This window comes from Ischnura elegans, chromosome 7 (genome assembly GCF_921293095.1).
Source record: "Ischnura elegans chromosome 7, ioIscEleg1.1, whole genome shotgun sequence".
Taxonomy (NCBI): Eukaryota; Metazoa; Arthropoda; class Insecta; order Odonata; family Coenagrionidae; genus Ischnura; species Ischnura elegans.
Window position 1 is genome coordinate 107,590,302 of NC_060252.1, and position 15,918 is coordinate 107,606,219.

Consider the following 15,918-nt stretch of genomic DNA (forward strand, 5'->3'; position numbering starts at 1 on the left):
GAACGTTATGAATCTCACGCCGACAAATGTATTCACGCACGCGCTGACAGTTTAACCACATTGTAAATATGTGCTCGGAGCGCTTTCAAAAGTAAACGGCGATGGCCTTCCACGAGGAAGGGAGCAGACGTTGGGATAAATGAGTGGCTCATGAAATACGTGCGGAGGTTAAGCGGGTGAAGTACATACTTGCCTACTACACGCTAAAAGGCCCAATCGGTGAGGCGGAGGATTCAGTTAGCCTGAGGTGATACACCACGGCACGATGGAATTCTTTACCCATCGAAAATCGACACATGAGTTATGTCCACCTCCTACCTCATTTATATCGCCCCCGTAAAAAAATGATAAAATGGCCTAGAACCCTTTCGGAACATAAATCTGAAGCAACTCTCACTGTTTACCCTTAATTTTTTCCATTGCTTGGATTTTTTCTCCCCTACTTTGGGGGAGGCGTACCATCCATCCGTGTGTTATATGGCAAACGTATTTAGGGAGTGCCGCGCTGTTTTAAACGGGGCGTGTAGAATTGGAGTTGGAGAGAAGGGTATTTTTTTTTGTTTCCTCGAGGATCCCGATGGAGTCGAGAGAGGGGGGGGGGGGATCGCCGAAAAAAAAGAGAGGAGGAGGTTGGGGCGGAAAGATGAGGAAAACATTCGACGGTCCGGTGTGCGGGTGGGAGAGCGTGGTTCTCTTTTTGCCCGCGGGTGGCGCATAAATCACGAGTCGCAATGCGTTTCTCTTAATAAGCCTTTCGATGTGTATATCGGCAGCCGAAGGGGGCTTCCAGTCTTATCCTCTGCTCAGATCTCCCCACTCTGCCCCACCCAACCCCAGAGAACGAATGGGACCGTACAATACCTTTCGCCTTGGCCCTCCACCCTAACGGCCCCTCCGACGGCCTCCCTTCTCGCCTCGGGGCCTACCAACAGCCCCGCGCAGATAGCACCCGGGACGCCTGCCTGTCCATAGTAATTATTAAATTAAAATGGTACGGCAAAAAGGAGGCCTTTTGAGTGGGAGGGTGGCAGACGGTGTGAGGAGTGCTTCCAGGGCATCCGATGGCATGTGGATGGCCTCTCTTTTCCTCTCACGCGCGCGTAAAAACGCCACTGAGCGATTGCAGTCATTCGGACCGACGGCGGAGGAATTCCAGGCGCACCCTTGGGTCAAAAGCGTCGCCTGCCCATCGGCAAGGACTGACCTCGGGAATGCACTGCCCTGAATATGGTGGACTGGACGTAAGTGTTATTGGGACAACATTTCTCAACGGACGTTCGTGAACTTCGAGTATCGTTAGTTGGATTCAATCGATTGCAGAGCTCTCAGCTACAGCTACATTTATTTTTATTTATTTATTAATCGAATTGTCCAAATACAGCATAGTTTACCATTTTATAGTGGCACAGTATAACAAACTTGAAAAGTACAAACACAATCAAACATAATAAATTTAAATAAATAACAATGCATTGAAAGTAAAGTTATTGACCTTAATAGTTTCTATTAATGTAGGAAAGAGCGCTGATTGTGAAGAAGTGGTTTGGAAAGGAGAACAGGTCAATGCGATCTGGAAGGGAATTTATGAGGTAAGAGAGGCGGGAGAGGATGGAACATTTGTGACAATCTGGGAATGGGCATATGGAGGAGCGAATGCGTTCGAGTGGGTCTGCATGGAACTTTAAAAGTTGGGTTGGAACACTTTTTGAATCCATTTAAAGCGATGATTTTGTCTTGACTAAGGAAAAATTCTTCCCTGACCGACATGAAGACTCGGAGGCTGCGCGCTAGGCTTAGATTGCTTGAACAGTTGAGAATGGATATCTTTAAGAGCGACACAGAGAACATAATACTGGAACCCCACTAAATTTCCAGGTCCGATAGAAGCGATTAGTTAAGAGAGATGTTTTGCCGAACGGATAGATATGGGAATTCGTTTTTCCCCCGAACCATAAAGGACTTCAATAAACGCTAGTCCCAACTTCGTTAGAGCACTTCATTTTTTTTGCTGTAAACGGCTGGTGTCCTAACACCCCCTGCCACACGCCTTTTAGGCGGCTTGCGGGGTATTATGTAGATGTAGATGAGTATCATTTGACTTGGTATTCTAGAGTATTCTAGTGTTTGGCTGCCACCTAGAATCAGAGGGTATGGACATAGACGAATGGACACTTAGTTATGACTAACAGGCTCGGGTTGAAATAAAAATTCACATGTACCATCAACGCCTACATGATGGCAGAGGTAAACTTAACCTCAGGTCGATAAGTTGTACATTAGAATAATGTAAAGGAAAGTACTTTTCACGCTATATATCTTAAGCATCGATAAGGTTAAGTTGATTACTTACAAAAAAAGGTAGAATATAACTGAGGAGATTAAAATGAGTGTGATCGTTTGAGCACACCCTGCAATCGATTAATATGGTCATAAAAGCAGTTCAATCAATAAGGTCCGAAGTTTCAAGCGTGATGGAGTGGAATTTTTCCATTTGGAAATGAATATTTTCAATTTTCCACGATTTAAAAATTTATTATAATCTAGTATTTTAATTTTACCACACCGCCTTCAAGGTGCAAAGCGTCCAAAGCCATTTGCACCTTGAAGTTGATGTGGTAGCATTGAAACTAGGTCGTAATAAATGTTATAATCCCGGAAATTCTGAGTATTTATTTCAATGTGAAATTAAACAATTTTCTCTGTTCGAAGTGGCCTTGTGAAGGGGTCAGAATGGATATTTTATGCCAATAGCTTAGTCTAGGATGACATCTACCCTCAAATATTCAATCCAACTGTAGTGCTGAAGTAAGAATTTTTCGTACCTACGCAGAGAAAAAGGATGACGGATACCGATTGTTATTATTTAACCATTTTCTAGTTCCAATATGCTTCCATTATTTTACGAATTAAGGCTATCAGTAGTCATTGCTAGTAGACTTCTATTGCTATCAGCGACCGTTTTGTGCTGTTGGACTGAGGTTATCGATGGATTAAAGCTTTGGCAGGCCGAATATTGAATGCCCAAAAGTAGGCAGTCGAAAAAATGTTTTCATAAGATTTTTAACGTAAAAATTTGTCTTCATTCCCGAATATTAAGATCCATGATTGTGAAAAGAGTGTTCTTTTTCTAGTCAATAAATTTTCATCACTGCCTTTTAATTATGATTCCTTGCATGTCAATTGTTACATTCTGTCTTTTTCTATCCATCTTTCTTCTTTTTTATTAACTTAATTTTAGGTACTGTTTTTATTCCATGCATGTGTTTAAAAACCTTCAAGCATTGGCGGTAGTGGTAAATGAATATACACAGATTCCATCGTATCATGTTCCTCATTCATCTGTTTGAGTTGGACTTTGATGGGTGAGTCCCTTCAGATACCTGAATAATTCACGATTGCAGTGCAATTTATAACCTCCAGGCTCTCGCCTAATCTATTTACGAGAAAGGTTTATTGCAACTTGAATACCAGGGTGAATTCATTTAGTCATCCGTTGAATGATTTGTTTTCCACTTAGCATCGAGCTCCAGTTACATCGCGGATGAAGGATGATCGGAGTAATTTAATCTAAAATCCTGCCTCATTAAGGCGACACGCATTGCGCTGCAGTTGCTTCATATAATTATGCAATTTCTTCCACACCCTTTAAATGGTAAAAGCATGACACTGAAGCCTAATTGATTGAAATCAAGTAAATCTAGCCTAAACAAAACATACTTGTTGTACATTTTTAAAACAATGTATCATATTTTTCTCGAAAAGTTGGAAGCGGCTGGCCTCGGTGGCGGCGGAGTAAAGTCCAACGTCTGGGATAAAGTCCTTGCCTGCCAAACCGAAGGTCGCGGGTTCGAGTCCCGCCTGGGTAGCCTGTCCCTATGCAGGGCATGTTTGTGTGTGATAGTTATTGTTAAACGTTATTTCTCCCGATTTTTACATTGGGAGAGTGGCCTTCAATGAGCTGTTTTCGGGGTGATGAAGATAAATAAATAAGTAAGTGGCGTAAGATTTGGTCAGTTGCCTTTAGACATTCATCCAGCGTATATATCACTCAAGTTTTGAAAATCGATATATAAAGTTGTTTAACAACAATAATGTGTATTGAATACATGACATCTATTTACCTAAGGCTGTAAAATCTTAATCACCTGTGATGACCCTATTGTTTGCCTTATTCATCCTGATGACGGATACGATAGAAAATGATGTGATTTCATCGAATTCCTCCCGAACAATACATAGATCTTCCAGTTAATGATTTTCAACTAGTTATTACCATGGAAATGGTACTATATTTTTATGTAGCTGATCGATTGTTATTTATCAATACTTATTTTCCATAAAATATTTGTGTTTCATGATATACAGCCTATATGTATGAAGAGTAAATTTTGTGATTCAAATGGAGTAATTTAGCGCTAAGTCATGAGTTAAGTTTTGTAAATAAAGACCAGCGCATTTTCCTTACTTCATCAAACCATGAATTGAAGCTTTAAAAAATTGGGTAACATTTATATTCATTTGAGTCTGAGGATAATTTATGCACTAACTCATATGTCTTACTATTTCTATTACGAAATAGAATACACGCCATCCGTGTTGCGAATTTTCTATTTTTTTGAACTCGCCATCATTAATCTTCCATACGATTAAAATTATAAAGAAAATGAGTGCTCATAAAAAAAGGCTATATCGTAAATCGTGGAATGAATTAGACAGATTTTCACCGGAGACAGGGGATAAGCTTGGAGATCATTTATCCAAAAACCTTCCGAATGTGGTAGCTACGCCATTCTATTTCCTTCCTCAACCTTATCTCCTACTATTAGAAACTAGGCACTCTATTCTAGATTAAGGTGAGCCATCAATTACTGAAAGCGAGACTATTTTTTACCCATGAATTCCTTTTCTCTTATATCAGCTATCTACGACATTTTTTGCCTCTCGAGTGACTAGGAAAAGCGACCGCCAGTAAACCTCTCACCCTGCAATTTGCCAAATCGATCCAGCTTATCTCGACCGGGCGAGCAAAAACTTAAGAATGAAAGGCGATCATTGGCTGACTGGCCAGCAGTAGTTGATGATGGCAATAAAGTTTAAAACGTGCGAGCTCCTAGACAAGATCTAGGCCCGTAGAGCTGTCAAAAATGGACTGCTATTGAGGTTTATTCACTCCGTCCTCTATTGACTGCGCGAAGTCTCCTCTTATTTATAGCAATTTACTCATCTGGTAGTTGATTACCATTGACACACCATATTTATTTGAATAATGAAACATTTAACTTTTCAAGAAAGCGTTTGTAGTTTTATTCATTCTGAAAATTATATTTCTGTGATTTGACGGATGCATTAAAACAAAAAAACTTTATTTCTCGTGAATCTTCCAAGTGTGAAAATTACATGGTAGCAAAATAAATGTTATATTTTCATAATCGAACATACAATGTGATAAGTATATTTCTATTTTTTAATGAATAATATTCTATAGTTTACATCAACGGTATGTTTTTTAATGTCCTTTTATTTCGGTTTTGCTGAAAAAGATCTGCCTTCAGTTTAATTATTCAGTATCACTGAATTGAAGACTTTTTATTTGAATATCAAAAAGTCATATTTTAAAAATTCATGCCCACAAAGAAAGAATTGAGTGTAATGGGTTTTGCTCTACTTAAGTATAGTTTTAAATTGTCAAAAATGGTTAATTTCCGACCTTTACCTGCCGATTTCAATGCTGAAAAGTCAAATAATTCTTTGAAATGCAAGTAAACCACAGTTTTTCTCCATGTACGTGGGAATCATCCTCACTTTGACTCCTATATGGCAACTAAAACATCATGTTTAAAACTTCCCATTTCCCAAAAAGGGGAAGAAATTCAAATTTTAATGCATCATTCACAATTTTTCTTTTGAGTTTTAACATATTTTTGAGCCGTAATGACTAGCCGATTAATATGTAAAGTGGAGGAATATTGATCGACAATAAATTAATAAAAAATTTTCGTGATGGCAGAAAAATTGAAATGTATCGCAGATGTTGATTTTCTGGTTGCTGTAGTGAGAGTAATTTAGCTTTAAAACTGTATACGAGGGCGGTTACTTTTTTTCAACCTCCGATCGCTCATCAAAAACACTGTACAAACGACAGGCGGGTACTTAGCGAATATGGCAACTGCGCGTCCTCCGCATCACACGCTCAAGTCATTTCTGACCGTGAGTTGTTAGTTTAAGGTTAGCGGCAATCTTATTAACTACACTGCCTTAATTGATTCTCCTGCCACTGCGACGGTACAGCCAGAAAACTCGCCAAATGGCTTCAGAATCGACACGTCTTTACCGTAATGCCGATAAAAGAGAATATTTTTTATGTACTGTGGCTAGAGTGTGAAACATTACGTCCATTCCCATTCAAAACAAAAAAAGAGACATGCTGACTTCTGAAAGTGTTCTGATCCATGACAACGCCCGTCATCTCAGCGCTGATGTAGCCCAACTGCTCCTTCAGCAGTTTCAATGGGACATTTTTTAATCATCCGCCGTGCAATCTCGACTTAGTGCCGAGTGACTTCCATCTTTACGCTGAAATGAAGAAGCGGCAAGGAGGGAAGCGTTTTAAAATGGGCGATGAGCTTCAGTGCAAAGGCGAAATTCGCACGGAGTCATCCCATATAGAAGGTTCAGTGAAGCTTTTCCAGAGGCACGACGAATTCCTTAATCACCAAGGTGATTATGTCGAAAGGATACCACAAGTGTGCTCAACATTTAGCAATGAAATAATTTTTAATCAATCACTTTGTCTTCTGTTTATCGTATCGTATGTCGTATGTCGAATAAAAGTGGCTCTTATAGATCTTCCGATCTATTTACGGGGCCTTTGAGGGTAAACCCAGCTAACCTCTTATCTCTAATGTATCAAAGGAAATCAATAATTCGTGGATAAAATCGCTCTCGGTCAGCCATTAAGGATAGTCTCAATTACTGCATTTCCATGACTACGCACCAAACCACCAGTGAGATATGAGAGGTATATTAACAAGGATACGAGAGTGTATCGCTCGCTTCCCGATATTCGTTGCGGTCGTCAGCAACAATATTCAATGACGGAGGGAGACGCTATTCTAAGGCGGGTGCAATCAATAGTGTGAGGACCTTAAGAAGTCGCCAGGTGCATCTGATAAGACAGTGTTACATAGCTGTCAAAAGATCATTTGATTTACTGTATCATATGGAAATCGGTAAATCGTTGAAGTGGATCTACCAACCCGAGCATTCTGGAATCCAACTTCGGAATTTCGTGCTGTACGGGAATACGTGCCTTCTTAAAAATCGCACTTTTATAGAAAAAAGTATTAATGATCTAATATAATAAAAGCATTTTGTATGCATATTCTGCATCCAAACCACTAGTATGTATAAGTATTCCAAATAATAATATCAGCAGTCTTTCAGTATTTTAATATCGATGTTACTCTTTCCCAGATTTGAATTACTCAATTTCAAATACTCAATTGGCTTAAAAATAACATTATGTGTTGAACAATAATTAATAATGTCACGGTAATCACTAATTGCAACTCATTAATATCAATTGTGCATAAAATTTACGAAATTAATTAGTATTTCATATTAAATTCTTACAGGCTACGAATCAAATTTTAGCGCTCAAGTGATACCGCGAAGTATGCATAATAGAATTTTTGAATAAAAATTGTCTGCTTTGTTACTTCATGTTATTATTCATTTCTAGACTTATGCAACTATTGGGTTCATTGTGATATCCGCTCTTCTCGGCATCGTCTCACTGTTAATGCTAAATTTCATGATATTGCAAAGTATTTTTCTCGTTACAGGGACCTTTACAGTTACATGGTCTCGTTACATTTTTAACAGCGTTCGAAACGTAATTCAGAACAAATTTTACGTTTCAAAGAAATCGAGAGGATGGAAGGTGCTCATGGAATTTTCCAATTCAGATATATGTAATACTGCTGCTGGAGGGAAATTAATAATAATAATAATATGCCTTTATTCGGGCGAGGTTGAGAGTAAGAAGTCCCCTCTGCCACCTAACCCCTCGAAAGCGTCAATGCAAACATATTAAAAAATGGTATACAAACTTTTAAAATACAAAGGATATACAATATACACTATTTATAAAATTTGAAAAATATAAACAACTATATGTGAAAATTTTGGGTAAAAAAGATTTCTGTTTGTGGGAAAAAACATGAGGATAAGGTTGTAGTATCCTTCATCGAAAAAACCCACTCCAGGAGATTAGGTGATTCCTTGCATTTAGATGTCTAAAACTGTAGTCAAAATTTCAGCACATATTTACGCTTAGCTCATAGTTTCACGGTAACTGCTAATTTCAAATCATTACTATCAACATTTATTATTACATGTTATGAATCAAACTTTAGCTCACATTTGCTTATCTTTTCACCATTAGTCTCACTGGTGAAATACTATGGCACTTTATACTTTTTATGTTTTTATAGTAAATCCACTAATCTTAAATGAAGATCTGGGTTTAAATGCAAAAACTTCATTTCTACTGATCTATAAAAGGGGGTAAACGGCAAGGTGATGATGAACTTAAGAATAAATATATGGAATGTACAGGATGATTCGGGAGGACTCTACAATACTGCAGGAGGTGGTAGGGGAGACAATTTTAAGCATCATTTGTCCAGTAAACATGGGATCGTAACTCCTTAGTTACTCAGCTATGGCAATGCAAACATTTTTTATATGAACTTTGCAGTTGCTATGGAAACGCTGAATGACCTCATCTGCAGTGATGGAAAGGATCTCAAGGTTGTGCTTATTGTGCTTGAGTTATGTTTCGTTCATTTAATGCTGATCAAAAAGTGAATAGTAGCTTATTTTATAATGGAGTCTTAATAATCGTAGACATTTTAACCCTCCAAGGTATATTTTTTTACGAAAAAAGCTTTGTTTTCAGAGGTAACACAAAATATTCATAACTTATTTTTAGGAAAATTTATTTTATTAGGTAATTGCAATCAACGTCATTTCTGTCCAACCACCTCCTGAAGTATTGTCGATTTCTCCTGAAATACCCTGAATATGAGCCACGAGCATATGAATAAAGCGAGAGGAAGCTCTTCAGAAGTATCATAGAAGCAAAAAAGTCATGGCAAAAAATTCCTTCCCAGGCTTATTAAATTAGCGGTAATGGTGTAGTGTAACTAGAAAAAGACTGGGCGTTGACCGATACCAGCGAAGGGAATTCTCAAAAGTATAAAAAAGGGGATACTCCTCAAGCTATTCCAGTACTAACAGTTTTCTGCCGATTTTGGTGAGGCCTTGAAGCATCCCCAGCTTAAATTCTTGAAATGCAATATTATTCCGAAATAATTCTTCGGTGGCAGGTGAAAATGAGGAATGAATGAACACCCTTGAAAGCGTATATTTCCGGTGCCGGTGTTGGGCGAGTACTGAAATAACTTTATTGCGTCAAAAGTGCTTGAATGCGCATAAAATGTAATTTGAAAAGTCCTTTTATTTGGTGAGTCATCACCCCACAACCGGCTGTAGAATCTTGGACTTCATCATAGAGAGACAACCACAATGCTTTTCCTTACCTCTTTGTCATTTTGCTGTGAAGATCACAAGAGTGATCATATTTTCTAAATCCCAACTTAACGAGATATTTCGTAAAACCTATCGTTGCTGAATGAAGGAATACGTTTTGAACTTATGAATGATGATATATAATGAAGCTTACTTCTTCCTATACCAACCTTTATTAGAATTTTGACGATGCATACTGGCTGTATATCTACATCCTTGTAGAAAGATTGCTCACATTAATATCCGCGCACATCTTTAAATTAAGTCGCTCAAATACTCATTTGCCCTCGTCTCCATTACCTACCTTAATCAGTAGTATACGTTAATGATAATTCGCTTGAATAGCTTATGCAACGGCAACTGCCGCCAAACTTGCGGTATAAATATGGCCAAAACTCGAGCACGAGATGGCTCAAGAATTCATGACCGAGTTAGTGAAACGACGACAATTAGACTCCTATGCCTAGCATTGCTCTGAGTTATCTTTTTCGTTTGCGTGCTTTATTGTCCCTGTCGACGGTAGAGAGGCTGCCATAACTTCTTATGCATCATACACTAGGAGAACACAGAATTATCATTGTCTGTTACACATTCCATTGCCACATAACAGCGTAAAGCACGTATTCTTCGAATATAGAAACTGATTTTCACATACAAAAACTAATTTTATTTCGAAGCGGATACATTAAGCAGTATTACCAAAGTAGTTGTGCAGGACGAGAAAATATTTAGGTGCTCAGCTAACTGCCAACTAAAGTGAGGAAAAAATTAGATAATTGGACGGGCAGATAAAAATTTCCCCGTGGGCGTTAATTAAAGTGGAAGCCTTCTTGACACCAATAGTCCTAGAAGAAATACACCGACGGAGGTCTTCGTGCGAGGAACTATGATGGCTACCTTAGATGAGTTTCCTATCTATCCCACTTCCTTCCTCCGACCATTCCCAATAAATCGCGTCCGAGATCAGGCCTTCCTCTGGAATCTTTCATTTACATTTCCCGTCCCATCTCAATCGGGAAATCTTTTGCCGCCTCCTTGCGCGCACTATCACAAAAAATGACTGATGGGCATAAATGTTTATTAACTCCGCAGGTAGCTATAACCGCCTCGGCTTTTTTTACGCCAAACTCCCCCGTCTTGCCCCTTTCCTGTCCACGCCAACGAGAGGTGCCACGTCAGCCTCCCTACTGTCTTAGAGGGAAAACAGAGCGAGCGAGTGAAGAAAAAAAAACTCAATTTTTTTTCACCATCTCGCCTCCCACACGTACACCACCATAGGATTCCTCCTGGCTCCTCTCCGTAAACTATCTTCCCGGCGTTCAAAGCACACCCAACCAGCAGCGCAGCGCCTAGAGGTCTTCCCGCTCCTTACCGAACCTATGCCTCGACTTTTTCATTCAGCCCTGAGAGGGGCATCTGTTTGGGGAGGGGCAGACTCAGCAAGGGGGCTTTTCCTTTGCGAGATGTTTTTCTTTTCAGTCTCTCATTCCACTCTCTCTTACGCGATCCCAAAACCAAACCCACTAGGCGTCTTATCCGCCCGAACATAATAAATCGTGTTCACGAGTCAACGGGAGCCCTTTGTGCTCCGAGTTCTATTCACGTCTAGGAGACGCTAGATCATTCCGATGCGATTCGTCGGGCTTCTTGCTCACCTCCCCCCTTCGTCTCATAGACCTCCTCCCTAGCCTACTCCTACGCGAACGTGCGTGAGGCATCGCGCTGTCTAGTAGGCTAGTTGGTTTTCAGTGCTTCAGGTCAACTGCTTGATGCAACGCGCGCGCGTTTGGAAAATACGTCTCACAGGGGCGCAGCGAAGAATTAAGGCTAGGGAGAGTTTTAGGCGAAACTAATACTTTGGGTTGTGGGGTATTGCATACCCACCAGGGTAAGTGGGAGGTGCGGCGCCCCTAATTTAGAAAAAAATTTGAGATAAATGGTTCAATATGGCGAGTTCTACGGCCTTCTAAGGGATATTTGATTAATCAGTATCAGTAATACTGATCCAAATAAGTAAAATGGATGAAACTTAAAAATTTCTCTGAGCTTTGGGGGGGGGGGGGGTTTAACACCCAAACCCCCCCCCCTCGCTGCGCCACTGGCGTCTCATATAATTATAATAGCACAGATCATAACTTTTGAATCTGCTATATTACGACGCTAAACACTGTAATCGTAGGAAAAAAATAGTGAAAGGACGACCTCTTTTTTATCTCATTGGAGTCTAGATCTATATTGGACATAAAGTTCTTCGCAAGGTGGCAAAATCTATCCATATTTCTTAGTGCGTTGGAACTTCAAGCAAAAATAGGAACTTCCAGTAATCATATACTAGTAATTTACTGCGTGATGCCAAGAAAATACGTCTCATTTCTTTATAATGGCACAGATCATAACTTTTGAATCTGCTATATTACGACGCTAAACACTGTAATCGTAGGAAAAAAAATAGTGAAAGGACGACCTCTTTTTTATCTCATTGGAGTCTAGATCTATATTGGGCAAATAGGTCTTCACAAGGTGGAAAAATCTGTCCCTATTTCTTAGTGCGTAGGAACTTCAAGCAAAAATAGGAGCTTCCAATAATCTTATACTTGCACACGATCCTGGAATGTATTGTTGCTGTCTGCGGAAAGTTAATGATTTACGATGTAATTAAATTTTAATTGCGTTTTCTGGCTTCAACGTGAATTATGCCTGCTATCGGTATGGGTTCAATTGAAATAAATTATCGGAAAAAAACAGCTTCAGTAAGAAACTGATCAATTAGCGGTACTTAGTATCCTTTTGCGTCATTGCAAGTAGAAAGAAAATGAAAATATACGGAAACGAAGATATTCTCATTTTAATGCTGGTAAAATTTAATGCTCTGTACGCTAGCAAAATGAATTCCAGACTTTCCTGAAGTTACTTGTACTCTTGGCGTGTGAGCTTTGTGCTTGGAACCACAGTTACATTACGAATGTTACGTAGATAACTCAACACCGAAGTTAAAAATGTTTATTGTATTTAAGAACCCCGATTTTTTTCAAATCCTCATAACCACGAAATAATAATTCGTCAAATTTAATGAATTATTAAATCAGAATGAAAACTATAAAAATATATCGATAAAGAGCTTATACCTTAACTTGGCTCTTTTTCTTGGTAGATAAGGCAGTTTTTTTTTATTCTATCCTGGTTTGGCTTTGCAACCCGATACCTATCTATTTTGTCATGCTTCCTGAAAGAATTGAATATAAAATATAACAGGCGGTATTTAATTATTCACAAACCACCGAATACAGCTCATATTGGCGATTTTATGTCGGAGTATTCTACAAATTTAACAATTGCACGTACTCGGACAACCATGCCCTGGATAAGGGTAACTTACTAAGGTGAGACTCGAACCCGCGACCTCTTGTTTGGCAGGCGAGACAGGCAAAATTTAAAAAAAATATAGCGAGGCATAAAATTTAAAAAAATAAAAATCAATCATACATAAATAAAGTATGTTGTATCAATAAAGTATGTTGTACCTCATACCTTTAATTCTATGCCAAAGGCTTTATGTAATCTCAAATCTTTGGCCGACATTAAAAGAAAAGTGAAAAATTGGTTAATATGTGATATTGTAAACTTGCAATTTCTATATTTTAATCTGCATAATAAATGTACAAAAGATATTAAACTATCATAGTTTTGTTTAAAAGCCCCTAAAGTTGGAGTTGAAATGTGTAATATAAATGCTATGCTCTCAATGTGCTACATGTTGTATTGAATATCTGGAACCTTCTGACAAGTCATATGGCTTAGAAGGACCAAGTTTGTGTATGCAAATGAAGGCAATTATTAATTTTCTTTAATCCCTCCTTTAGCAATGACGGCGTAAGAAAGAGAACGCCAGAATATGAATTAAGAGAATTAATTCAACAAGCAGTCAAAAAGAACATGGTATCAGATAAATAACGGTTCTAGCAGTAATAGTTATTATAACTAAATAATATTCGCTAGCTGGGAAGAATTCTTGTATTGCCACTGCCGCGGTGTGGAAGGAGTGGGATGGACTTGGCCCATTTCCGGTCGATATGAAGATCACAGGTAGCATAGCGCGCGGAGGATTTTCTTAGATGAGAGATTACTTTTTGCCAGCTCATTTCCGCACTTCAGTTCAGGCGATCAAAATATCTGCCGTCAAGATTTTCGTTAGAATTATCATTAATATTTCAAGCCCCAAGGATGATTTTTTTATTCGATGCAAAGTATAGGTTTTCGGAGTTTTTATAGCGATACCGATACAGATATCCACGCAGGCCAAAGGGCGTCTATTGAGAGCCTAGGAAAGCGATAGCGACCTATACATCTTCTAAGATTCCCAATTATAGTATCCAAGCTCTCAGCCGATCCATTTCATAGCGAGAGCATGATCGCTTCTGTGGGGCCGCTTTCGACTAATGGCAGGTTTCCACTCAGCTTTTATCTCTTCATTCTGAAGTAAAGATTATTTAGTGTAACTCTGCACACTAGGTAGTAGGAAGAAATTTTTAAATCCTGATTTATGACAGGTGATGGGTGAATATACATAACTTGCAATTTTTTAGCATTCCAAACTGATCATACTGAAATTTCGGGCATGTAAAAGAGGTAATCTTTTACAATTCTTATATGCTAGTGATATTAATTCACGAAAGTGTACTTACATTGATAAATTGACACTGCCAGCAACTGACAAGAATATGCATCCCAGCAGAATTGATGTTCACGGTTAATGTTGCCGGACCAAATCATTGGAAATGAACTTTATCAATATGGGTAGTTTTTCGTTTAAAGTTTCGCATAAAGGCCAGTCATCTGTTTTTTTTTATTCTGCGATGAAGGATTTTTATGAGTTTTCCTTACTTTCTAAGTGTATCATTATCCATTATCGAAGACATTATACGATTTAGTTTTTCTTTTAACCTGAAATCACAAACGGTAATATTAATTCTGGTAATTATTTTATTTTTTTGGTCAAAACAGCTCAAGATGAAACCGCAATTATCTAATAAATTTTCATAGCGCAATTGCAGTGTTGGCAAATTTTCCTGAAAATAATTTTGTAAATTTGAACCTCAATGCAACTAAATAAGAGAAGAATTTAATAGCCAATGTTCTGCAGTAGCATTTAAACCTATCAAAAACGAAGATAGACAGTAATGGGTTAGAAAGGGACCTCTGTTGAGTGGCTTAGGCTTTGCATATCGATTTTCAGCTGGTATAAATCGGATCTTATTGAGTAGAGATGGCGTAAGAATCAACATTCCGTCGTTGACATTGATCCCATCTTTCTCTGACCCATCATCATGATTTCCAAAAATGGGTTCTCGAGAAAATGCCATAGACCTTGAGATAGAATGAGTAGTAAAGAGGTACTTCAATTTTTTAGGCTACAGGTTTAGGCTGGACTGAAAGACTATCCTACAGAAAAGTCGTACCCAGGTGTGATGCATTTTTTACGGTCCTACTTTACGAAATTATGTGCTTAAAATAATGTAAACCTGTCCCAGTGGATAGTCGCTGGACTGAGGTTTTGAGATATTTCTTTTGAAATGGAAAGTTTTCGTCGGAGTAAAGGGTTGAGATTTGTCTCGGTCAAGGATAAACACCTGGCAGAAGGATGAGGAAGAGGATTCCAAGTTCCAAGGCGTTCTTATTTAACACAAAGATGGCAGAATCTTGCGTACACATCAGAAAGGAAAGGAATTTGTTTCGTGCTTCGGAGCCCTCGGTTGCCTTTTATTCACTCCCGCGTTAGACTCGCTGCACCTCCTAATTCAATCGCTGGGCGATCCAGCCGCTGGAATTCCGATCAGACCCCATTTAGAGCGATCTCATTCTCCTCTACGGCGGCGCCCAGACCATCGCCACAGACATACTTTATCCGGTTCAGCCAGGGAGAGGAGGAGAGGATGAAGCAAGAGATTACTTTTTAATTCCATTCGTTGATTCAGGGCCGAGGAAAAAGAATTGAGTTGGACACGGCGCAGGCCCAATACAAGTCAGTTAACAACCACCCATTGTCACCACTACCAGTGGTGAATAGTGCATGTCAATTTAGCCTCACCTCCATTCGGATCGGGTCGTTTATTTCCTCGCTTTGTATTTCTTTTGCTCGATTTTCCTTCAATCTCCTCGCCGAAGAATGAGATGCACCCTAATCAGACGCATGCCCGAAAGAAAAATCGAATTCGTTATTTTTTTTATCTTGCTGGGGAGAATCTGTCGTGTCATAGTGACGCAATTGAAATTATGGCACTTCTCTACGGTCGAGCATGCGTGTTCTTTCTTATTAATACCGAATGC